The following is a 27350-nucleotide window of genomic DNA, read 5'->3' on the forward strand; positions in this document are numbered from 1 at the left end:
ACCTCCCAGGTTCAAGGCTGCCTCAGCCTCCCAAGTAGCTGGGACTGCAGGTGCCTGCCACCATGCCCGGCTAATTTTTGTATTTTTAGCAAAGACAGGGTTTCACCATATTGGCCAGGCTGGTCTCGAACTCCTGACCTCGTGATCCACTCACCTCGGCCTCCCAAAGTGCTGGGGTTACAGGTGTGAGCCACCGTGCCTGGACTTATCAGTCTTTTTTAATGGGATGGCAGCAGCTGGGATGTATATATTCCTGCAGGGAAGGAAAAGGAAATAGCTTCACATTGCTGGATGGGAGCAGTATGTGTGTTGTTTCTGGGTATAATCTTCCTAGCTGCACTTTTCTCATAAATTTCTTTCTAGTAAAAATCATGAAAGTTTGGATTATAGTTCCTCTCACAGGATTGAAAGCAAGTGTCAGAGGAGTCATCCATTCAAAACACAGTTCTTCAACTGCAGTATCCGATGTGTTTTGTATGTGCGCTAGGCTGTCTTTTCAGTCAGTCTACATACAGTTCACCAGAGTGGAGACCTTTTGCCCCACCTGATTTGTTTTGTTTTACTCACTCTTTTCAATGACCAATTTGGTTTTTAAGTAAGCACTGAGGTAAAGACTTCCATGAAAGACTTTTGGTTTTGGCCAGTACGAAAAGTAATGGATGTTGGAATACCTTCTGCCAGTTTAAAAAAACAAACAAAAAAAAAAAACAAAAAAAAACTATAAAATTGGAAAGGTATATAAGCATTATAGGAATATATTAGAAACAAATTATGAAGATGTAAGCTTCCCCCTTAAGGAAACAATTAAACTCTAAGTAGAGAGAGAAAAGTTAAATAGCCCTACATGTACTAAAGAAAATGAATTTGCAATTTAAGATCTTCTAGTAAATAATGCTGTGGTGCTCCCAGCCCAGGAACCACACTTTGAGAATCATTGTCTTAGGCTTCTGAGGTCTACAAGCCTCCTTTAATTATCTGTGTGTGGTATAACATTCTTGGTAAATGTTAATTGAATAGAATTGATTGTATGACATGGTACCAGGTACAGAAAGTCCCTTCCCTTGAAACACCTAATACTTTTTTTTAACCTTTTTTCCTTGGTAAGGAACTTTTGTCGTTCTCTCTAATGCATCTCAGAAAATGTATATTCCTGCTGATATGGGAAAGGGTTTCATTTCTTATGTTTGTGAAACTGTATCTGAATAAGAATGCCTCAGGGTTTCCTTGGTACATATACGTCATATACATCATTATAGCACATCATGAACATTGTGGGCTATAATGTTCCTAGGTATGCTACTTTAACTGAAAATCTTAAATCCTGTTTTATAAGTTAAACCAAAAGTAACACTGATCCTCTTTCTAGCAATGGCAATTTGTTATTTTGCTCTGGGGGCAGTGGAAGGGTAGACTGGATTACGTCTCTGCGTGCCTTTGCCTTTTCCCTGGCATTATAGTTCCTTCAAATACTGTGTTGTCCATTTTTAAAAGAAAAGAACCAAATTTTAGCATCCTAATTGCTTGTTAACATTCATGAGTTTTATCCAGCATGAATCAGTATTCAGCTGATGGTTGAAAATTTTCTAAAGTGAACAGCATTTTGGAGACTATTAAAAGCCTTTTTAGAAAGTCAGATAGTGACTCTGGACAATGAATGAGCTTAACCTGCAGGAGGAAACTGTACATCAGCTGAGAGATCTTCTTTGAATCAGGTGGCAAGCCTTCTTGGGCAGAGTGTTTATTTAAAGAAACTTGAATGTATTGACATTTATTGGGCTGTTACAGAAATTAGGTTCATAAATAGTGCCAACCTCTATGAAATAAAAATTAATTAAGTGGCTTAATTACACATCAAAGTCCCCTTTTAACCCCAACTACCTGACATGATTGAGAAAATATGAAGCAGACTCTTCTGTCGAAATCATTTCATAAAATTTGTTACAGAGCACAATATTCAGAAAAACCCTAATTCTGATATGTGTCACACAGTAACTTTCAGAAATGCACCAAAATGCTGATTGTGTTTATGTCTACATAGTGGTTTTATAGTGGATTTTAATTTCTTCTTTATATCAAAACAATTGATGTTAGTTGCAATTCGTATTTTAAGTATACTTACAAATATGTTCAACAGAGTGTGTATTTGAAATTGCTAGTTTATTATAAAAGTGTTAAAGCAGGATGTACAATATGCTGCTTTATGAACATAATATATTTGTGATATATTCATGTGTAGAGGTATATGAATGTATACCAAAATGATAGGAAAAAATATCATCAGGAGTCATCTCTAGATGATAGGAAATAAGCTACTTTGGTTATATTTTTGGTTATTTCTCTTATTTTTTTTTGTATAAAACCTTAATTCCTAGTTCATAAAGTTTTTTAAAAAGCAATCTCAGCAAGCATGGGAATCAGTATTTCTTCTAGCTTTAGCAAAGGTGAAAAGCTGGTGCTGCCCCCACCTCAGACAGCCTTGCTTTCCAGGAACAGACAATGAAGGTGGAACAGACTCTAAGAGAATGTAGTTGGATGCTTATGGACTGGGCAGCTATTATGGACACCCAGGCCTGCTGACTCTATTTCAGTTTTCAAGGTGAAAACTCTGGTCTGAGCTCATCGCGTAGGGTTGGGATTTAGATGACTGCCAGATTTAGGTCACGAGACGTCTGGGTCACAGGCAGGAAGGTGGAAATCTAGCGTCAAAGTCACTGGGCAGTCACCGTCCAGCTACCTGGCAATATAGCAGAGAAATAGGGACATATGGAAAAAAGGGTTTTTGTTTTGTTTTCTTTTCTTTAGTTTTTTTAAATGTTTCACCTGATTTCCAGTTTTGCTAAGAATGGACTTCTCTTTCAAGTTTCTTCAGAAAGCATGGAGAAAGTCAGTGACCTAGTGACCTCTGCAGGGTCCTCATTGTTTCCCAGGCTGTCACGCCACACCACTTTCCTTTGAGCCCTACTCTGTTGTTCTGGAGAAGGTGTGGTAATCTGATGAGCCAGGGTCGTTAGTCCTGAGACACAGACTTACTGCCTGGCAGCTCATCAGGACTAGAAAGCATACTTGCTGCTTGACCTGCTTCAGACACTTGCCACCCACCTCCACTCCATTAGCTCAGATGTGTCAGTGACCCAGGTGCACGGTTACTTCCTGAATAACCAACAGTGGTGTAGCCCAGGCTTAGCATTATCTTCATGCCTAGCCGTTTTTTATTTGTTCTTTCAGCAAAGATTTAATGAGCGCCTACTGCATGCCAGACACTGGAGATTTCTTGGTAAACAAGACAAAGCCCCCTGTCCTTATGGATTTTACCTTTTAGGGTAGGAGCCAGAAATTAAAGTGAGTGAAAAAGAAACACTCAATATAATGTTGGGCAGTGATACCTTAAACAACAAACAAGGCATTGGAATAGATAGAAAGTGACAGAGGTAGGAATAGTACTCCTATTTTCGTTAGGGTGGTGGGGAAGGAAACACTCACCTGAGGAAGTGATGTTCAGCAGATTTGAATGAAGTGCACTGTAGAAACAAGAGGAAGATCTGGATGAAAATGTCTTCGGTAGAGGGAACTGCAAATGTAAAGGGTCTGGGGCAGGAATGAGCTTTGGTAGTCAGACTTCGTCAGGGAAGTGTTTTCTAAGAGTTGATCTAGCTATGTTGCCCAGGCTGGAGTGCAGTGGTGCGATCATTGCTGCTTCAAATTCCTGTGCTCAAGCAATCCTCCTGCCTCAACCTTGTGAGTAGCTAGGACTGCAGGTGTGTGCCACAACACCCAGCTAACTTTTTTATTTTATTTTATTTTATTTTATTTTATTTTATTTTATTTTATTTTATTTTTGTAGAGATGAGATGTTGCTGTGTTGTCCAGTCTAGTCTTGAACTCCTGGGCTCGCATTCCTCCCTCCTAGACCTCCCAGAGGTGCTGGGATTTCACAAAGAAGTGTTACAATACCTACACAGCTGTTCAGTGGACCAGTTTATGAGGGATGGTGAGGTCTTTTACCCACCTCCAGCCATATAATCAGTAAAATATTATTTAGTTTGCTTTCTTATTTACAGAGATTAAGAGCTTCTAGCCATTCAGTGGGATTACATGTCTGAACTGATAACTTTATATTTTAACAGTGAATTGCTGTGCAGTAATATCTAAACACGTTTACTGGTGATACCTGTTTTTATGAACATCTGTTCAGTGAACATTTATTGATCTTACCTGATTGATTGGATGTGATGGAGGAGACAGCAGGACACAGAGTTGCTTAAGTGTTCAGAGTCCTAGAGAATCAGGAGAGTTGGTTGTGAGAAGGCCAGGGAGGAAAAGTCAAGAAAGAGGGCGCGGTTGGCACCCAAGAGGGCCCAGGATGCAAGAACTGAACCCGACCTATGGGTTTGGAGCTGAGATGTCACAGCTGGCCTTACTGGGAGCAGTGCCAGTTGAGTGCTTGGTCTGACAGATGTGGCTGAGGAGTGACTAAGAGGTGAGAAGTGACTAGACCTCCCACCCTTTTGAGAAGCATGAAAGAGCAAGAAAGGAATGAGCATAGACAGCTTGACAGTAATGTGAATGGAGCCAAGACGTTTTTTTGTAAGAGGCTTCTGTGTTCTTGTTTTTATGACAGGAAGTCAATTGTGTGTCATTCTGTCTTCACAGAATAAACAGTTGCCCCCACCCCCCATTTTTAAACGTGTTTAATACTTCTTACAGCTGCATAGTTTTCCAGATATTCAAAGAGGTTTCACCTGCATGATCTCATTGATCTTCCTGAGGGGATGGTACCAAATATTATGCCTGTTTATTTCTTAGATGAAGGCCTCAAAGCTCAGAGATTGTAGCTTAGAAATCACCCTGCTAACAAGTTGTTTTGTCACATACTCTACCTAGCCCAGAGTTCGTGAACCTGTATTCACAGCATTAACTAACCATGATTTGCACCGTATTTAACTGGTTATGCTTTGGTTATCTTAGAAAAGAACCCAGGGCGTTTATGAGATAAAACTTGCAGGGCAGATTGCTTTTCAGGGCTGGGCACAGTGGCTCACGCCTGTAATCCCAGCACTTTGGGAGGCTGATGCGGGCAGATCACGAGGTCAGGAGATCGAGACCATCCTGGCTAACACAGCGAAAACCATCTCTACTAAAAAATACAGAAAATTAGCCAGGTGTGGTGGTGAGCACCTGTAGTCCCAGCTACTTGGGAGGCTGAGGCAGGAGAATGGTGTGAGCCCGGGAGGCAGAGCTTGCAGTGAGCTGAGATCGCACCACTGCACAACAGCCTGGGCCACAGAGCGACACTCCGTTTCAAAAAAAAAAAAAAGAAGCTTTTCAGAATCCCCTCCACTACCTCCTTCCATATCCTCCTGCACACACACATTGATCTCACCTGCCTTGCGTATCACTGCTGCATATCTATTTGTGTGCGTGCATGTGTACACACATGCTCTGCCTACCGTGCATACACAGCCTTGCTGCACACAAAACCTCAAATTCAGTTACCTTCAAATGTCATAATTAGATACACCTCAGTCCTAGTCTCAAGGGACCCTTTCCCACAAACCCGGGCCACCCTCTCTTTTTAATACTTTATTCTTTCTGGGGTTTGGGCTTGGGGTAGAAAAGTAAAGTTAGGATTGATTTTAAAAGATCAGTTGAGAGGTCATAAATAAATCCCTGGTATCAACAATAAACATTCAACTGATCATTACATTTTTGCTGAATTTGCTTTCTCTCTTCAAAAATGCAACCCTGTAGAACTTGAATGAAACAGTTTTTGTTTAAGTTTGACCTAAAGCTATAGTTGTTTGCATGCTTTGGTCCTTTAGGATATTTTTTGAGCAGCAAGGATTAACCATTCATCATCGGGTTTTATCAGCACAAACTTGAATTATCATAGTTTTTATTCTGGCCTGATCTCAGCCTGAAAATATGAAGAGAAAGTTCATAATGTTGATAATTTATTAGCTTTTGTAGAATGTCTGTGTGATGTATCTTTGCTGTTTACCTGGTGCTATACATCTATTTTATCTTGTTAGCTCCTCTCCCCAACCCCCTACAAGAGTTAAACGTCTTTATTTCTTATACATATCAAAAACTCATCAAGAAAAAGGGGTAGCATATGCTTTTATTGTCTGTGGAGTTTAGAATGGAACTTTGCATATTATAGAAGCCTCATTTATAGAACATTCTTTATTATTAGCGCTTTTCCCATTTTACACTCCACACATATTTTAGATTTGTTAATGTAATTAATACATAAACATAAATATATATATGTTATACATATGTCCTACATATGTCCTTGTAGAGTCTTCACTTTCATATATTTCAGAAATTTTCTTAAGGAAAGAAGAATTAAAATATCTAGATTCCAATTATCTATGAATCACTTTTTGAAAAAATATATGGATAAGAATTAAGAGTGTGCTTAAGAACTCTTAAGAATTAAGAGTGGCCTAGGTGCTTGTGTAATTTCCTCCCACCTTTGTTTTAGAATCGATATTAAGGATTTGGAAGGATAGGGAATATTACTGTAATGAAGACAGTAACAAACAATCTAATGATGTGAAGAACTAAATCTCATTATTCTTATTTGACTAAGACACAATTATCTTTCAAATTTTAATTGAAAATATCCCTGGGGCATTGGTAGATCTGGGTGAGTTTTTTGATGGTTGGACTTGAATAGAAAAGGGCTAAAAATATAAGACCTCCTCACATAGACTTTCCTAGTCAATGTTGGTTGTTTTTTTCGCAGTGTATACTTGGGCAAGTCCTGGAACAACAAGTACTTCTCTGAAATGCTAACCACATGAGAGGAATGATGGACCACTAAAAAAGTTTCCATCATATTAGGCTTTAGATTCCTAACCTTAACCCCTTGCAAACTGGGCAGAAAAGTTCTATTTATTAATATTTCAATGCGTTTTATCTTCCTTATAAAGTACTCTGTACCCTGCAAATACATTTTTGCTCTAAATCACTTTTATGAAATGAATTATAAAAACCCCATTAAATTAAAACAAAAAGTTTCATAGACTATTAACCAAAAATGCAAAATTATTGGTAATATATAGAAAATATCTAAGGAGATACCACCTCTTTATAGATACTGTATTTTGTGGTTTCAATGGTTAGCTCTGCTGTTTAAGCTTTTTGGGTTCACTGATATGTTTGATCCCCAATTAGGATAGGTAATTTGAGTCTGTTTCATTGTCACAGGCAACACTAACAATATCTGGTCAATTTATGATACAAACCATTTGTCAAGAGGAGTTTCAGAAAGCATGGAAAGGGAACATGGAAATACAAGTAAAACCAGTAGCAGAGCTCGTGACATTTTTACTAAAAGTACATCCTAAATTGTGTGCTGTTGTGCAGTTACAATTGCCATTTCAACTGGTACTTGAACAATACCTCCTGCTTGAGCCTTTCAGTCATACCACACATAAGGGTGGTACGCAGATGTATGTTATTTTAAATTTTAGTATGCTGTTTCCTTCTGGAAAATAAATGTTTCTTGTCTTTGCTACTTCAGCCTTTTTTCTTCTTCTTGATTCAGTGAGACTCTCCTCTAACGTTTATTCTTATAATTTTAGAGCTGAAGAGAGCTTTGGAGATGCTCTAAGCCAGCATTCTCCTTTTGTGACTGAAGAGCACAGGAACAGACAGAGTAAATGGCTTGCCTGTGTCATAGGGCTGGCTAAACAGGAACTAGAGTCTAGGTTTCTGAATTTATAATTAGGGAGTTGTAGTTGGACTTTGTAGAGGCTAAGGGCTTAAACACATAACTCCCAAAATATGTGCCTAGGCGCTTTGGGTATCACTGCCAACTCACAGGGGTGCTGTCTGCAGAGTATTTAAAAATTTCAAGGGAAAAATGGCAACATCTATCAAATACTATGCAAACTCCTACCTCTAGACAGTTCCCTTTTAAAAAATATTTGATTGCAGTATATTTCTATCAATAGAGGCATATTTTTGCAAAGTCGAGGGTTTGGTGGGTACTGTGATAACAAGCTGGTGAAAATCAAAGTGGGAGAGGAAATGAGGTTTGTGATATTTAGTAGGATCCTATGGTATGAGAGGTTGGCAGGGTATACCACATCCCATTAGTAAGTAGTGGGAGTGATTTAAGAATAGAATAAAAATACTATTTTTTCTTGAAATAATTATTTGTTATATTCTCAAATGGTGCTAAATTGCTGGGTCAAAGGTAGTTATTGGTTTTTTGTTTGTTTGTTTGTTTGTTTGTTTGTTTGAGACGGAGTCTCTGTCGCCCAGGCTGGCGTGCAGTGATGCAATCTCGGCTTACTGCAACCACTGCCTCCTGGGTTCAAGCGATTATCCCACTTCAGCCTCCCAAATACTTGGACCACAGGCGCACACCACCATGCCCAGCTAATTTTTGTATTTTTAGTAGAGACAGGGTTTCACCATGTTGGTCAGGCTGATCTCGAACTCCTGACCTCGTGATCCGCCTGCCTTGGCCTCCCAAAGTGCTGGGATTACAGGCGTGAGCCACCGCACCCAACAGTTATTAGTTTTTTTGTACCAAACCACTTAATCAATGGAACTCTAAGGAATTGCTCCTGCCCCAGGGCACTGTGCAGAAATTACTGAGATGCTCTGATTTGAAAAGTTTGGGAACCTCTGACTTCCTGGGTAAAGCCTCTTACAAAAGGAAAGAGAAAGGAGGAGTAAGGGCAAATGGAATTAGGCATATTCAGCCGCGAAGGGAAATGGAACAGCGCTCCCAAGATTATTCCATCTCTGCCTAGCTGGCACAATGGCTGCAAGAGCAGATATTCAAGGCAAAGTTGCCGCCTGCCCAGTATTTGAGGAAGATAAATTATCAGGCTCCTGCTTCCAAAGCGTTTTTATCTTAAGAACCTTTATGGGGATGGTTGGCTGTTCGTCACATGCCCTACCACTTAGGTTTCAGGCCCTATAATTAGATTCCGGGCAGTGTGGTTTGAGGGAATACTATAATGAAGACAATATCAGAACACTTGGAGGTGAACTTGGAGCTCCAGAGGACATTACTATTCCTTACTCACCTTTCATAGATCTGCCTTTATTTTTCTTGTCTGAGTCATTTTTTCCCATGAAATCAATTCTCTAAAAACTGTGAGCCAATTCTTTTTAGTTTTTTATTGTCTCACTTGTTTGTAGATCTTCCCAAGAACATGGTGGAGTGAACATTAAAAAATATGTATAGGAGGAGTAAATATATTTTTAGAAGATTATGAAGTTATAATTTGGAAACTGGAGAAGGAAAATAAGTCCAATATTTCTTCCTCACAGGTACTCTGAAAATTCTGAAGCCTAGGTAAGCCTGGCCTTTTGTTCCTAAGAATCTCTTCTCTCCCGGGCAAGGTGGCTCATGCCTGTAATCCCAACACTTTGGGAGGCCGAGGCAGGTGGATCGCTTGAGCTCAGGAGTTCGAGACCAGCCCTGCCAGCATGGTGAAACTCCGTGTGTACTAAAAATACAAAAAAATTAGCCAGATGTGGTGGCACATGCCTGTAGTCCCAACTACTTGAGGGGCTGAGGCAGGAGGATCGCTTGAGCCTGAAAGGTTGAGGCTGCAGTGAGCCAAGATCATGCCATTGTACTTCAGCATGGGTGACAAAGTGAGACCCTGTCTCCAAAAAAAAACAAAAATATCTTTTATATCATTGCAAATGCATAGTGTTTATTCGTAGTGGGTATTCAGTTTTGTATTTTGTTTTTCCTCCCACTTCTGGGAGGTGCTGTAGCGTAGTGACTTAGATCCAAGCTTTGGTCTCAGACAGATGAGGTTCTCGTTCCAACGGTGAGACCAAGGGAAAAGAGCTTAAGTTCTGAATCTCAGTTCTATACCTAAAAAATGAAGATAATAATACCTACTTCATAGGCCCTGTGAAGTTTATATAAAATATTTGTAAAGTGTTTATTACAGTGTCTAGCGCATACTAGGGACCAGTAAACAGTACTTGTTAATAGAAACATTTCCCCTTTGCCACTTAGTCTTTCTGACCTTATTTTATTTTATTTTATTTTATGTTATGTTATGTTATTTATTTTTTTATTTCATGACGAAGTCTCGCTCTGTTACTCAGGCTGGAGTGCAGTGTCGCAATCTCGGCTCATTGCAACCTCTGCCTCCCGGGTTCAAGAGATTCTCCTGCCTCAGCCTCCCTAGTAGCTGGGACTACAGGCACCCGCCACCATGCCCGGCTAATTTTTGTATTTTTAGTAGAGACGGGATTTCACCGTGTTAGCCAGGATGGTCTTGAGATCCTGACCTTGTGATCCACCTGCCTCAGCCTCCCAAAGTGCTGGGATTACAGGCGTGACCCACTGTGCCCGGCCATGACCATATTTTAATAACTGCACGATAGTGTGTCAGTTGTGTATACATTAATATTTGCATCACCATTCTTCTAATTCTGGATTCTTAGGTACCTCTAAATTTGCACTAGAATTTTAAAACAGTCTTTAGTCATTCATCAGATTTACTAAATTCACACTATGTTCAAGGACCTTGGCTTGCTGTTGACACAGGGTTCACAGTGGTACTGTCCCTGGCCTTGAGGTGCTCACAGTCTGAAGAAGAGATGTGTACAAATAACTGTGCCCTGTGGTAAACACCATCAGTTTCCAACTTATTGAGAAAGTGTAGAGGAGAGAACAAAAATGTCAGACTCTGCCTAGAGAGCTCAGGGAAGGCAGCCCAGGCTGAAATACAGTGATGCAGTCATGGCTCACTACAGCCTTGGCCTCCTGGGCCCAAGCGATCCTCCCACTTCAGCCTTCTGTGTAGCTGGGACTACAGGTACGCACCACCACACCTGGCTAATTTTTAAAAAAATTTTCTGTGGAGATAGGGTCTCACTGTGTTGCTCAGGCTGGTGTCGATAATGGACATTTTGAGTGCCTATAGTTTATATTTTCTAGATTTATAGTTTACCTCTAATAGTTGGTTTTTATGTGGTATATTTGGTTTTCAGCCAATTTTATCTTCCAAGGACTTAATCTCTGATTCCTTCATGAGGACTAGGGTGTGGGCAACTGTTCCTGCAGAATCAGTAATTTAACCTTCACATGCTGAAACAGATTAAACTCAGTAGATAGTATAAAATTAAGATATTTTAATCCTGTAACTGGGTAAGACTCTAGATGAAAATTTTAAATCCAGCACCACCTCTCCCCACAAAGTTCAATTAACACAGTAAAAATGAATGTATGTTTGCCCAGAAATTATTATTTTATAACACAATTGATTTTTGAAAACTTCATTTTCAAACTAACATTTTTTCCAAATTTGAGTATTATATTTGTTTTAAAAAATCCTTATAAAAGCAGTTTCAGTTCTGATGTGGATTGCAAATCATAAAACAACTTGCCAGTGAAGCTTAGATTTCTAGAATGCTTATCTTTAGTTTTCAAGTTAACTTTGAGGTTTTATTTTCTGTTTGTCAAGTCAAGCCTCTTGTGACCTTTCTCCCTGAATGAGCAGAGTTAGCTATCTGAAATGTCAGGAGTTTGTACCACCAAGGGTAAATTTGCTGGAAAGCTTTTAGTTGGGCTGCACTGGCTTGTTTAAATAGCCAAACACCTGCTAGGCAAGCCCTGCGCATGTGAGTGGCTATATATGTTCCTTCCTTTAGGATTTGCAAGGCTGGAGCACAAAGACAGCGATTGTTACCCAATAAGCAGTAGTCACACACTTCTACCAATCGCCTTAGGAGGGCTGGTTACCATGGAATCCACCATCTGTTCACTCCCCACCGGAATGTGATTATCCTTGCTGGGCTGGGAACTGGGAAAAGCAGGGGAGCCTGTGCTGGGTGAGATTATCTGCAATGGGCTGGGTTAATGGGAGGCTTGCTTTGGCTCGCTGGAAGAACAAATGAAGGGAGTTTTACTTCAACCATTTGTGACTTCTGGCCAAGAGGAATAAATTCAGCTTTTATAAGGTAAGTAACCCTAGTGATATGTATCCAGTTTGTAGTACGTTTGTGTGGGGGCATTATCTCCATGTGGTCCAAGGAAAGTGAGCTCTAAGCTCTTTTTAAAGAAACCTCCAGTGTCATACACTTCTCTTGTATTGATTTTATGCAGTTCAATAATGCCTATGCAGTTACATGTTGATTTTGGAAAATGAAAAAAAAATTAATCTTCCAAACTGTTTTCTGCTTGTGAAATTGTTTTATGACTCCTGAAAGTGGCAAAAGGACAGTCATTTTTAATGGTTTTTTAGAATGAATTACACTGGTATTCTTTCTGAAATACGCCCATGGCCCCAATGTGTTCAGTGCCTGTTCTTATTATTTGAAAAAATAACTCGGGTCAGGGACGTTTGTAGGTTATGATTTAATTAATGATTATTCTGGCCCACATGACTGACCCACCATTACTAGCTGATGTTTTGAAATGTGATGTTTATGCAGTTTTATTTTGCAATGCTTTGGCACAAGTTTCAAGGGCCTGAGCATGTGGAAACAATGTGGCAGTGCTTTAAGGCATGCATGCAGGCACCGTGGTAAAGGAAGGGCAAGATGAGGAAGATCAGCTTCTATTTCAAGGGCTTCCTTTGTTTTTCTATTTCAACAGCCCCTTAAAATGTGTATTGCATATTGTGAGCAGTAGAAGGAGATTTGGGTCCTAACAAATGGATGACTGACATTTTTCTGTGTGGTCTAAGAGGTTGGTAGCTCAAACAAGGGACTTCTATGTCCTTTGTAAGGCAGCATTGTATCCCCTTCCCCAAAACTGTGCCCTAAAATATAAATGTGAAAAAACAAAAAGAGTGCTGTCTATACTCTGGATACTTCTTTTGTGTAAGTTTTTTGTTGTTTTTTTTTTTTCTTTTATCATTGAAACCATAGGGCCAGTGGTCTGTGAGTCTAACTGGGTCTGCCATTTTTACTTGATAGAGGAAAGGTTGCAAGGAAAGGCTTGGCTTATGCAGGTTCAGTCTTTCTAATTGTGCTGTGCTGCTGTCATCTTGTACATTCGTGTCAGTGGCTGCCCAGAGAGTTAGAAAAGGTATTGCCAATAGGCCCTAATTATTTCATTTTCTTTTTAAAATGATAATATAAAATTAGATAACCTCATATTAGTCAAGGACTCAGGTTCTTACTTCAAGAACAGGTTTTTAGGCCAGACAGTTGTGAGTTCTTGGTGTTAATTGTAGTTGACTTTAAAATCTTACCCTCTTTTGTGCTTACTGGTGTTTATACATCATTATTATTACTTTTTAAAAGTTTTTTTCTTAAGGTACAAAATTAGTTTAGCTATATACTCGCTCTAAGAAGCATCTTTTAATAATAGTAGATATATGTCTGCCTGAAAATTTCCTTAGCATAATCTAAAAATTTTCAAGCCAATGTAATAGTATTGGGATAATTTTTTTCACCCATAAATGTCAGTCTTTCATAAGCAATATAAGGTTTGGGAGGAAATTAGGTAATTTGAAAGCCTCATGTATGATTATGTGTTCATGTTGCTTTAACTACCATTATCTTAGAATCCAGAAAAAGGCTGTGAGTGGATGGGTCTGAAGTGTGTGGCATCTGTGTACTTGGGATGTAGTTACCTAGAGCAATTGAGGTGGGCTAGATAAATCTGTATACTTCTCAAGTTCCTAGTGTTGGTGAATTTACTTACTCTTTTCTTTTTGTTATTGAGGTAAAGTTTTAAGATTGTGTTTTTAATTGGATGTTAATGTTAGAAAATATCCCAGCATTTTGAGTATTGGCAGGCATGTATATATTTTCAAGTGTAAGCATGTTGCATTGACCAAATTTCCAGAGTAATAAGTAATAAAACTACAGGTTTTTCAAAATGTTTTTAAAAAGCTTTGTCCAATCCACCACTAACAAGAAACTTAGTGGTTCTTGAGGGTAACCCTTCACAGAAATAGGTGAAGAGTGGGCAGCAGGGACAGTCCCTGGAGCATCTGTGATCCCAACCAGGGTACCTACGGGACAGGAGTGCACGGTCGTAAGACTGTCCTGCACATGAAGGACCTGGTGAGATGTCCACTTCCATGCACAACACTGTCAGCAGTGAGTCTTGCCACCATGCACACAGCTTCTTATAGTAAGGAATTTAGGATTTAGAATGTACTGAATTCGCGGGTCCATTATGAAGCACTGCTTTCTGATTCTCACCATCCTTACTTGTGGGGGTGAAGAGAGGTGCTAGATTTCCCAGGTGTCTGTGCTTTCTTCCAACTTTTCCAACTGTCTGAGGGCTTGATGCTTTTCAATTCTTCAATACAACTTAAGACCTTACTGACAAGCTTATATTTATGCTTGTAAATATGTAAAACTAACCTTATTTAGTTATTTCATGTAAAAGGATTATGTAGATGACAATATGAAACTTTGAACAAAGTGCTTAGAGTGATTCAAATCTGTGAACATTGGGTAGGCAGCAAATCAACCAGCATTAGTTCAGCACACGCAGTCAAGTCTTTCTGCTCCTTCCTTTGACACATTATGCTGGAATGTTGCCTGACATAACAAATTCAAACATGTAGACTCTAGACCTAATTGATGACAATTAAATTTCTTAGTTTTTCATACTATGTTTTGTGGACACATTCATTCTGCCTAGCCTAAATTGAGTCCTTCAGTTTCTTTGCTTTTGAGGTACAGATTTATAATCCATTTTTTGAAGTTAAGTATTTTTGGCCTTTGTGGTCCATTTGGCCCTTGAGCTGTCTGAGATGATGGAATACTAGGGATCTGAAGTGGAGGAGCACCTGCAGATGCTGTCATTGCTAATGCTGCTATGTTCACATGTCCTTGGGGTTGAATCTGTTCGCATTTTTCATAATTTTAAGAAATAGATGTACTGAAAATTGCCCTCTTGCCTTCTCCCACAATGCCGTATTACCATGGGTGCAAGAAATGCTTGGAATGAGTTAATTGTATGCATCAGCACAATTTTGCATTGCTGTGTTAGATATACATTTACAGGATGGGGAGCCTGGAAAGCATGTGTGTGAACGATGTGAACTTACACAAAAGCTATAGCTCAAAGCTGGTTTCATTTGGCAGGATTTTTCTCTATATGTGTGCCAATTGATTTGAGTATCGGCAGCTGTTTCTTCTGAGTTGTTGTTGTCTTCTGTTTTTATAACTGCTCTTGAGTTTCTGTAAAATAAAAAGGCAAACTTTCCATAAATTGGCAATGAGTGGGTCTATGCAGGTTGATGTAGATTGTTGGAACCATTTCTGTATGGACTTAACCTTTTCTTGCTCAGTTGCTGGCACTTTAACCCCAGAAATAGCTTGATGGAGTTACATTAGGGCGCCTAGCATATCTTATTCTTAGAAAAGTTCCGTGTTTTACCAATAACCACCGCTCTGTACGGCTAATTGTTCTTTTGTAACAAACCTGTTGAATTTACTGACTTCCTGTGTAAGTAATAGTTCCTTCCTTCCTTGTCTGCCTAAAACCTGTGTTCTTTTTTTTTATTTTTACCAATTTACTCGTCCTGAACTCAGATTAATGAAATTGTGAGACGTAGTATGTTCGCATAAGGCAAACAGACTGAATCTCTTGGATATTTTTAGATCCCTGTTATACATCCCTAGATGTTTATTTTCACATAATTTAAGGTCCCAATCTTAACAGGATTGTCTGCTTTTTAATGCCCTCATTTTAGAGAAGAACCTGAGGCCCATAAAGATTAAGCAGCTTTTCCAAGGTCGGGAAACCTGTGAGTTACAGAAACAGCTAATGTTGGGCATTGCATGTTGAATGCAAACACGTAGGGCAAGATCAGCTTAACATCCTACACTGTTGTCCTTAAGAGGAGCACAACATTGGGGTGTTACCCTAAAATCCCACAGATGAAATTTTCAGTATGCCTAGGTGGAATACACCTTTGAAAGATGATTTTCTCCATAATCAAAGTCATAAGAAACAGTTTGTCATTATAAATACCAAGCTTTTAAAAAACATAACTGCCAAGCCAATTGGATACATATGTTTCTCAGCTTGCAGGCATTCTCCCTTCTAGCCCTATCTATATGTGAAGTGAAATGATCAGAGTGCTGCCTAGTCACTGTGGAGCCCAGAGCAGGTGGGGGAAGGAGGATCCTGAGGAACGACTATGGTCCACTCTAGGACCTATCTGTCACCTGGGCAGCATCTAGCATTCCTGTTGTGGGTTAGTACAACTTTCCTGTGGGCCTTTCCACAGGTATACGACCCGCACTTGCATACTTAATCGCCCTTTCTTCTGCTCCCTGCACCAACCCACAGGCACCTCCTTGCCCAGGACCACCCTGCCCCCTAAGGAGACATTCACTGTCTTCAGTGTTAATGTTGCATTCATTCATCAAGTATTTCTTGCACATTTACTCTATGCCATTCCTATTGCGATGTGGAGGATATGGCATTGAGCACAATGGGCAAGATGTTAGTGAAATTTACCTAGTAGTGGGAAGAGACATAATACAAAAGTAAAGAGATAAGTAAACAACATAATTTCAAATAGTGGCAAGTATGTGATGACAAAATGGGCTATGTTAAAGAGGGAGTTGAGGGTGGCAAACTTTAGATTGGGTAACCAGCAGATGTTTATCTAGGGCAGTCCCATATAAGCTGAGACACAAATGATAAGGAGCCAGCCACGTGTAATCTGGTGCAGTGAAAGTGTGTTGCTGTTATCCTCAATTTATGGAGGTAGAAATAGAGGAAAGCCAATCATCAGGATCATATAAAAATCATGTTAAGTGAGTGCTACAAAGCCACACTGCATGTTATCTTTACTTCTCTTTCAGGACTTAATCCCGAATGTGTGTTCTTTTTCAAAGTCACAGTTTATTGGGAGAGCATGGGAAGGCATTTACCAGTGGTTAAGAGCAGCAGTTTTAAAGTTGAGCAGACCTGGGGCTAGCCTAGTCTCTCATACTAGCTACCTGGATGTCTCTAGGCCAGTCACTTAACTTCCTTAAACCTCATCTTCCCCATTTGTTAGAACTTGTGGGGTTATCCTGGGTATTAAGGAGGTTATGTTCAAAAATTCAAGTTGTGCTGACAATGATGGGGATTAATGTGGTGTTCTCTTAGGGGCATCAGTAATAATCCCTGAATGTTGAAATATTTTCTACTCTTAGTAGTGAAAGCTTGGTAGGACTATTAGCCCTCAGATTCATGTATTCAACAAATCCTTTCTTGGTGTTCACTCTGCCCTTGCTAGATTCTGGGTGAAGAGCAGTACCAGGACATGCTCTGCACTCACACCATGCTCAGCTAAGAGTATCATTTGCATTCAGTGTGATTGACATAGCAGAGGAGAGATGAAGGGTACAGAGGGGAGGGGTTCCTCGACTGTGCACGCGAGGTGCAGCTGGGAATTCTGATCTGAGGATGCTAAAGCAAGGAGATATGATGGGCCAGGAAGTGCGGTCTTTGGGCTAAGGCAGGGCAGGATATGCAAGTGGAGATATTGCCTTGCACAGAAGTTTTTACTGTATCCTGTAAAGAATGAGGAATGTTTGAATAGTTTTAAAACATTTGGGAATAGATCTTCAGTTTTATAGTCTGAAAAGATAACTGGCAATTTAAATGATGGAAACATGGGAGGGAACAATCTCCAAGGCAGCGGAATTCTCTTCTTCATCTTTTTCATCCACAGCAGGTAGACTTTTTCTTCTATTATCACCACCACAATATAGTTGTCATATCTTATTCTTGATATTTAGATTCTAAAGTCAGCACAGAAAGCAAAACCTGGATGAAGTCAAAAAAGCTCTTGAAAAGTCCCTTAGGAAGGCATAGCTTTGTAGATCAACTCTCTTCTTGTTAAGTCCAACACTGTTACGTGTGTTTTTTTAGCGTTAGAAGAGATTGCTGCTTCTTGAGTTGAGCATGAGATATAATAATTACTTTGCTTGCATTTAGAGGTCATGCTATATGAAATAGAGTCCTAGAATTCAGTTCAGTGTGCTGAGATCTCACACTTGGAGAGTCACCAAGTGACTCATGTGAACCAAGAAGAATTGCAGGAGCAGAAGGTTCATGATTTCTGCCTGTCTTATTCCCACTACAGAGCACATGAGCATTGGGTCAGATTGCCTGAACAACTTAAACTATTGCACCTGTGTTTGGGTGCGTGCGCATACACTATCACACACAGCTGTTTTCTGTATCTGCAAAGTGTATATAGTTCACTTTGAAGCAAGTTAAGATGCAACTACTCTAATTGCAATACATACCAACTTTTGGTGTTTTCTATATGTCAGAGGCTGCAAAGTATATTCATCATCCATCTAATCTTTAACTAATATTTGAGATAAGAGATTTATCCGCATTGAAAAAATACAAATGTTGGGAGGTATAGTACATAGGATTTCCAAGTTCACCAACATTAAATGATGAACTAGGAAAAATACCTCTATCTGTTCTGGCTTCAATTCTATATTCTTAACTTTTATCCTCTATTTTTTTTTTTTGAGTTAGCCATTCCATTAATCTAGGCAAAATAATAATATAGGAAATGTAACTACCACAGTAGCAGCGAGGGTACAGAAATAAGACTCTAAAGAGATGAAAAGAGAATTAATGAGAAATGTCTTTAAGAAGTCCTCAGGTGGTTAGTCATTGTCAAAGAACATAAATGGTTCGAAAAGGAAAAAGACACCATTGACTAATACTTGAAAAAAATTCTGTACAACTAGCAATCAAAGAAATACACAAAATATTCATGCTTATATCAGCAGAAATTTTCCAAATGCTTATATTTTGGATTGGCACCCTTGTATACTTCAGATGACACTGTAAACTGATGGAGTTTTTTGGAAAAGAATTTGGTAAATACGTTTTATCTTAATCAGAGAACACATGGTTGCAAGAAATAGAATCCCCCTGTAATTTAAGAGAAAAGAGGATGTATAGAAACAACACAAAGGTGTCTCATGGAACCCAGGGGCAATAAATTCATCCAGGCCTCTCAAGAAGCTGGACCCTGGACAGCTACATCTCCATCCCTCTACGTGTGTGACCTCTCAGCCCCACTACTCTGCCTGTGTGCCTCACGCTGTTTGCGCTGGCCTCTTAGGATCCCTCTGTGAATGGCAGAAAACGTGGCCATCTCTAATCTCAGATTATACCCTTTCCAGTGCCCAGTAGAAACACACAATTCTAACTACAGATGCCCTGGAGAGACTCCAATGCGCTAAGCTTTGGTCATTGATTACCTTTGCTAGTCAGCTGTGGCCATGGAACATAGGAGTCACTTGACCTGTAATAAGCAAATAGAGTACAACTACTACATTATCAATAGCTTTAAAAATGTTTTTCACTCCCATAATTCCAGTTTTAGAAATCTACCACTAGTAAGTTGCTGAGTGATTCAGTGAATGATTTATTACATCACATCAGGTGTTTTAGTGGGAATGGGAAGAAGTGGGAAGCTAGTAACATGTTCAACAATAGGAAAATAGCTAAATAAATTACTATACATTCATGGGATTGTAAGTTATACAACTATTAAAACATCTTCACAAAATGTGGGAAAATGCTCACGACGAAATGTTAAATGTATATAATGTTGTATATGCTGTATTATGCTTTTTATATAACAATAAAAATACTAGAGGGAATTACTAGAAAGTCTAGTAATAACACTAGTTATTTCTAGATTTTAGGATCACTTTTGTTTTGTTCTTTACAAGTTTTTTGAAGATTTTAAATAATGAACAATGACCTTATAGGAATTTTACTATAATAAAAAAGTGAACTAATATGAAATGCTCAAAAAAGACATTATAATCCGGTAGGGACGATAAACCTGTTGTAAGTAATAGTAACCAATGCAGGCTAGTATGTTATTTGTGTTATAGATTATATAGTAAGAACTTAAGGATGAATTTCCTAGTAATTAGACTGTTTTACACATGGAATGTCCTGTTCAATAACTATTTTCCTATCACTGGTGGTATTTAAATATAAATTAGACAGATACTTGTAAGAGATATTGTAGACAAGATTCATCTATCAGGTACGTGGAACTAAGTGACTTCAAAAGTATTCAACCCCGATGTTCTGTTGGGAATATAGAATTTGCTTTGGAAAGATTCTTTTTAAAGTGCTTTAGTGTTAGGGGAAGATACTGTAATAATACAAGCTGAGTACCTTTTATGAAAGAGATGTGAAATTATATAGAAGTCATCAGAGTCTGTGAGATTAAGCAGGAGGATTGAGCCAGATCTTGAAGAGGGTGATAGGCAGGGACTAGATTATAAGAGGGAAGTTATTTTAAGGCTTAGGTAATGATTGGTGCTAAGGCAGAGTTAGGATTCAGCCAGTTATGGATGAAGGATAGTAACCAAATTGCTTGCCAAATGGCAGAGGCATTTATTTTCCTTGTTCAGTCTCTAGTGAGATGAGCATGAAGTGGTACAAAACTTAGATTGAACAAGAGAGCAAGGGAAGCAACCATGGTAAATCTGCTTGCTTGTGGGCTTATAATTATATTCTGGGAAGAAACACTTTAGGGCGATCAGTGTGATATATATATATATTTTGAGACAGAGTCTCGCTCTGTTGCCCAGGCTGGAGTGCAGTGGTGTGATCTCGGCTCACTACAAGCTCTGCCTCCCAGGTTCAAGCAATTCTCCTGCTTCAGCCTCCAGAGTAGCTTGGGACTACAGGTGCCCACCACCACGCCCAGCTAATTTTTTATATTTTTTTTAGTAGAGACAGGGTTTCACCATGTTAGCCAGGATGGTCTCGATCTCCTGACCTCGTGATCCACCTGCCTCGGCCTCCCAAAGTGCTGGGATTACAGTTGTGAGCCACCGCGCCCGGCCTGATCGCTGTGATTTTTATGTTTTGGTGGTTATGTTAAATGATGGCAGTAATAGTACATTAACAGCTGTGCTATAAAAATCAACCTACTTATTTAACTCACACATTAAAATTCTTTGAAACTACACAGAACTATAAAGAAACGAGGACTTTTAGTCCCACTGTGTGTTGTGTGGTCATCTTTTTTTTTAAGTAAAGCAATATTAAAGGTATATTTTTTCTGTTCATTAGAAAAAGACAGTCTACAGCCATACCACCCTGAATGCGCTCAATCTCATCTAATCTCAGAAAAAGATAAATTTCCATGAAGAGTAAGCTGATTTTAGAATTGAAACTCAGTTTAGCATTTTGTGTGAAGCTGATTCTTCCCCCTATTTAAAAAAATAGAATAGATGTAAAATTATTACTATAAAATGATTAATATTGCTTTTCTTTGAATTATTCTTTTTTATGATTGTGTACATCGAAGTCTTTTTTGTGATACTTCTCAACGTCTAAACAAATTCTGATGAGTGATCCTAAACTGAAAGTTGTGGCCAACTTGAGGGCTCGAAGAAGTAGAGTGCTTGTGGCCGAGTGCAGTGGCTCTCGCCTGTAATCCCAGCACTTTGGGAGGCCGAGGCTGGCGGATCATCTGAGGTTAGGAGTTTGAGACCAGCCTGGCCAACATAGTGAAACTCCCTCTCTACTAAAAATTAAAAAATTAGCTGGGCATGGTGGCACGAGCCTGTAATCCCAGCTACTTGGGAGACTGAGGCAGGAGAATCGCTTGAACCTGAGAGACGGAGGTTGCGGCAAGCTGATATCCTGTCATTGCACCCCAGCCTGGGGGACAGAGCAAGACTCTGTCTCAAAAAAAAAAAAAAGAAGTAGAGTGCTTGTTCATGACTCTGAGCTCATTTAGTCTCAGCCTTCAGTTTCTGGTGCTATATCACTTGGGACTCACACACCAAGCCCCTATCAGGTTTTGTCACTGCCACCTTGTCACAGAAAATTGTCAGGGTAGTGGTTTCATCTCTTGGAAGGCCCCAGGTAGGTGAGCAGCCAGTAAATCCAATAGCTTGCCTGCCTGAAATGCAGAGTTGATTGGAGACAGGATGATCCAGGGCCCACCTCTTTCTCTCCTAGGGAGCATATATGTTTTAACAGTAGGAAAAATTGAGTTATTTTGGCCACATGGAAGTGAAGAGCCTGTATTCTCAACCAATCAGAGCTATTTCTCTTAATTACTCAGAGGCATAATACCTTTCAGAAAGGCTTTTTATTGTTTGTAAACCTTGGCAGAAAGAGGGAAGGGCATGGTATCTGCATAAAATTTCTAATGGAGAGTAGATTAAATGGAGTCTCCTCACATCAAAGTTAGGTAGATTTGTATACTCATCCAGGCAACCTGGACATTCCTTTAAACATTTAAGGGTTTATGTCCAAAGCTTTGCTGGGCCAATAAAGATACAGTCTTGCTTTCAGCAAGCTCACTTGAGAAACTACAATGTATGATGCAAGGTCATAATACTGTACAAAGGTGCATGCAAAGTGCTGTGATTGCTCAGAGAGAAGGGAGGACTCATGGCCAGGCCAGGCAATCAGAAATACGTCACCTTGGAGATTTCAGGAGGAGGTAAGATCTACATGGTGAAGGGCATTTCATATCAAGGGAACAGCACACATAAAAGCTTGAAAACTGTAAAATAATCATACTTGTTTAGAATATAAGAAATTGGTTTAACTAGAGTGTTGGGATTAGGTGTAGGAGTGGAATGGTTGGAATCTGTAAGATAAATGGCACCAGATTATGTTAGTCTAAACTGTAAGTCAGGTGTGGGACATGATCCAGTGAGCCGTGGAGGGAGCTCTCTGAAATTTTTAGGCTGCCAGGCAACATGGTTCTTTATACATTTTGGGAAGATGACTCTGATGGAACTGCGGAGGAGGGGCTAAGGTTGCAAGGTGCAGGAGCCTTAGCATTTTGATGAGGAGCAGATGGTACAGGAGAAAGATGATGAGTCCTCTGAGTTAAGACTGGCACAAGGATGTAGAAGAGAGAAGGAATTGAGAAATTGTAGGAGTAAAAGTGCCGGGACTTAGTGATTAATTGGATGTGTAGATGGGGTAAAGGAGTGGAAAGTGTCAGGAACAGCTCTGAAGTTTCCAGCTTGGGTAGCTGGCTAGATGATGCATCATTGGCTAATATAAGGAATACTGTGAGGGAAGCAGACTTGGATCCTATGTTTGCCTCAGGAACTGCAGTAAATTCCTCATCACCAGTTTGTATGTAAATGTATGTATGAAATTTGTATTCTTTTCAATTTTGCAAATAAGTACCATAGAAATCCAATATATTCATAGTCTGATAAACAGTATTAGCTTCCCTTTTATGGAAAAAGTAAAGTGTAACAATAAAAAGAAAATCAAATATTTCAAAACAGACTTCCAGTTTCTCTTTATACATCACACTTCAAATTCTGTACCTCTCTACCATTTAAAATTAATTGTTGCCTATCAGCAGGTGACTGTACCCTTGCTGTACGGTGAAAGCAGAGAATAAAACAGGGATCTTCTGAGCTCACAATATAACTTGGAAAAACTAATGGATATATATTCATGTTATCCAGTCAGTCAATTAGTTTGTTTAGTGATAGACATTTCAGTTATACAATACAGAAGCAGTGTGAATGTTGAGGCAAGAAATGGCCATAAGATGTTGGTTTTCTTTTTTTGAAATGTAAGAAGGAAGTATTTCAGTGTTAATTGGGCTTCTCAACTATAGTACCACTTTTCCAATAAACCTTTTCCCTCAGCCATGTTAGTCTTCTCTGAGCTCTTGAAGCCCTTGTGATTTTTATCTATCATTAACGTATTTTCAATTGGCTCTTGTCTTGTCTCTCTCCCCAAATAGACTGTGTTCCTGAGGCCAGGAAGCTTTTTGTTTTTGTTTTGAGACAGGGTCTCACTCTGTCTCCCATGCTGGAGTGCGGTGGCGTGATTGTGGCTCACTGCAGCCTTGAACTTCTGGGCTTAAGCAATCCTCCTGCCTCAGCCTCCTGTGTAGCTGGGACTACAAGTGTACACCATCATGCCTAGCTAATTTTTTTTTTTAACAGAAAGGATGTATTTTATTAAAGGATATATTGTACGTATTTATAAAAATTCAATGTAAGATAAAGTTGACATCTCAAGTCAATGGCCCGAATTGCAGATTGTTTACTAAACATTGTTGGGAAAATGTATTATCCATTTGTTTAAAAGGGATGCATACCTTACCCAAAAATAAATTTCATATTGCTAAATGCCTAGCTGATTTTTTGTAGATACGGGGTTTTCACCATGTTGCCCAGGCTGGTGTTGATATCCTGGACTCAAGCTAGCTGCCCGCCTCAGCCTCCCAAAGTGTTGAGATTAAAGGCTTGAGTCACCACTCCCAGCCCCAGGAACTATTTTACTCACCTTATATCCCCAGCTTTTGGCTCAGCACCCATACTAACATTTAGATTGAACAGAACTAAGGCTAAAGGAAAACTTTAAAGGAACTTATTAAAATTACCAATCCCATTTCAACAAATGGGAAGATAAGGAGTGGCACCACACCATGGGATTAGAACAAGGACTATACCACCTTGCTCCAGCTCCACTGTCCCTGCTTCTGGAAAGGGCCCCACTCCAATAAGGAGAATTCCACAGCTCCTGCTCAAATCTTATGGTTCTTGCTCCATTCTTGTCCAGATTTCTCTGATTAGATTGGGTGCTGTTGAAGGTCATGGGTTTTTGTCCTGGTCATTGTTGTGCTCCCAGATGATTGCACAAAGCCCAGCACATAGAATGTGCTAGATAAAGCACCTAATGGAAGCAATGAGGAAAAGAATGAGTCTTAAGCAGACTTCTTAAAGTGTTTGAGAATCACTAAGGAATTTGAAAGGTATCATAGACAGTAGGGCTGAGTTACAATCAACAATAAATAATCTTTTTAAATGAAACCAAAATCTTATTTTAAAATACTGAAAATCTGCTTTCCTGCCTGCCCCTCCTGTTCTTTTCAGATATCTGCACTGACATTGAGCATTGCCCATGCTGTGCCACTTCAAACAACTTCATTTCCTTGTTTCCTCTTGAATTAATTATGAACTGCCTATACCTCCTTTACATAAGTGATAAAAGAGACATGGGCAGATGGAAACTGTATTTTTGCAGGTATATGTAGGTACTTGTGTCTTTTGAATATAAAAATGATCAGGGATGGATATGGGCCAAAATCCCACAGAGGAAGATAGGATAAATTGAAAACTGGTTTTGAATGCAATACACCTTTTAAAAGGGCAGGCAAATAAGCTTTCAACAAACATGACAATCGTATTGAAGAAGTTGAACCCAGTCTTCAACCGGTAACTTGATTTTAATAAATAACAAACTGTTAATCCCAAATTAGTGCATGATGTAATAACTAAAATTGCCAAAAGCAAAACCATTCTCAGAAACCAGGAGAAAAATAACAACAACAACTGGGGGGTAGGGGATTTCGGGTGATTAGAATTAGGCAGCAAACTGGAACTAATTTCCCTTTTGCCTTTTAGACAGGATCTCACTGTTGTCCAGGCTGGAGTGGAGTGGCACAATCACCGTTTACTGCAGCCTTCACCTGCTCAGCCTCCTGAGCAGCTGAGGCAGGAGGATTACTCCAGGTGCGCGCCACCATGCCTGGCTAATTTTTAAATTTTATAGAGAGGGAGTTCCACTCTGTTGCCCAGGCTGGTCTCAAACTCCCAGGCCCAAGCGATTCTCTTGTCTCAGCCTCTCAGAGTGCTGGGATTACAGGCATGAGCCACCATGCCTGGCCTAACTTCCCTTTTTAAGTTGTGGTTCGTATCATCAGTATTTCCTATTTACTTTGAGTGTCCATGGACTTTTAGACAGCATCTTGATTAATAGAAATAATGGTAATGGTGTCACTGACAAGTTATCTGTTGTAAATGTATATGCTTACATTGATGCATATGTAAACTGTCAAATGTGCAAATGATGAAGCAGTCTGTTAGCACTTTTGGCATAAACTCTCACATTTAACATAGAATAAAGTTTTATTTTAACAGAATAAATATCTCAGGCATGGTGGCTTACGTGGTAAAATCCCAGGGTAGTTATTAGGTGAGTTGTTTGTAAATGATAAGAATAAAAATTATTTTCTAGTAAAATGCCACTGATCTATGAAGGTACCAAAAGTTTAATTTATTATTTAAATGAGGAAAAGAATGGGAAACTTGGTACTTTGATTTAAGATGGTAATTTTATCTAATGAATATGTATCTAAGACATAATATTGGGAATATCACTCCATAATACTGTAGTAGATCTGGAAATGACGATAATTTAAATCGGGCAATTTCAGGTCTAGCGTAGTTAGTGGGTACCCAAAAAGTTCCTAGATGCTTAGCGAAGCTTCTTTATTAACACATTCAAATCAGCAAGTATTTGTATGCCTTCTTTGTGCTTTGAGCTGAGCTTGTTTTGGGTGCCAGAGTATAATTATAAAAATAGTTTTGTTAAACTGTTAGGTTAATTCTAATTGTTCTCTGTTTTAAATGGTGTTACATTCATCTTTATGCATATAGCTCTTTGGTTAGGATAGCTTGCCCAAGCGTCACAGGTGGATGATACGCAGTTTTCTGGTATGCAACAGGTATTACCATGTTGCCTTCTCAATTGCCATTTCAATTTACCTGCTACTGTGAGTGCTTGAGGTAACGATGTCTTCAGCACTGGATTTTGTAATTTAAAGCCATTTTTTTCTGGTCAAAGTCTAAAAAAAAATTGTGTCTTTATTATAGGGAGATTAATTTTTTACACATATATCCGTATTAAATTATCATTACTTTTACATTAGAATTTAATGTCATCCTTAGTTTAATGAAATTTTCAGTATCATAGTTGATGTCCCAGAATCAAACTACAGGATTAGGTAGTCTTCGTATCTAGACTGATGTGTAGAAGATATGATTAGTCTTAGGGCCAGGCACGGCTGCTCACTCCTGTAATCCTAGAACTTTGAGAGGCCAAGGCAGGAGGATTGCTTGAGCCCAGGAGTTTGAGACCAGTCTGGGCAACAAGGTGAAACCCTATCTGTACAAAAAAAATTAGCTTGGCATGGTGGCATGTGCCTGTAGTCCCAGCTATTTGGGAGGCTAAGGTGGGAGGATTGCTTGAGCCTGAAAGGTTGAGGCTGCAGTGAGCCGAGACCATGCTGCTGCACTCCATCCTGGGTGACAGAGTGAGACCCTGTCTCAAAAAAAAAAGTTTTGGAATCATTTTGGAGATTCCCTCCCACCCAACCCCCAATATCGTTAGTATTTTTTTGCATGTAACATTTACTGTTTATTCCGCCTACTTTCTGCCATCATCATAGTTTTAACATTGGCGCTATAGCATATCTATCTATGTCAGCTTTATGACTTACTAAGTTTTAGGACTAACTTCAGGATTGACATGTGTAGACAACATGTACAAGATTCTTGTGAAAGACTATCTGTCTAGGAACATGATTACTGCT

At 39.3% G+C, this 27350-nt stretch overlaps 1 protein-coding gene across 7 annotated transcripts in view; it reads left to right on the top strand.

Annotated features, from left to right (window-relative positions):
- Positions 1-27350, top strand: part of FGD4 (FYVE, RhoGEF and PH domain containing 4) — a 242713-nt gene that overhangs the window by 91310 nt on the left and 124053 nt on the right. The window contains exon 1 of one of the 7 annotated variants that reach the window (XM_063672608.1): positions 9308-9325. The exons of the other annotated variants lie outside the window; for them this stretch is intronic. The gene's annotated coding sequence lies outside the window, so the exon portion shown is untranslated. Of the gene's footprint in view, positions 1-9307; positions 9326-27350 lie in introns of those variants that run through there. 7 annotated transcript variants of the gene reach the window in all.

This window comes from Pongo pygmaeus, chromosome 10, assembly GCF_028885625.2.
Source record: "Pongo pygmaeus isolate AG05252 chromosome 10, NHGRI_mPonPyg2-v2.0_pri, whole genome shotgun sequence".
Classification (NCBI taxonomy): Eukaryota; Metazoa; Chordata; class Mammalia; order Primates; family Hominidae; genus Pongo; species Pongo pygmaeus.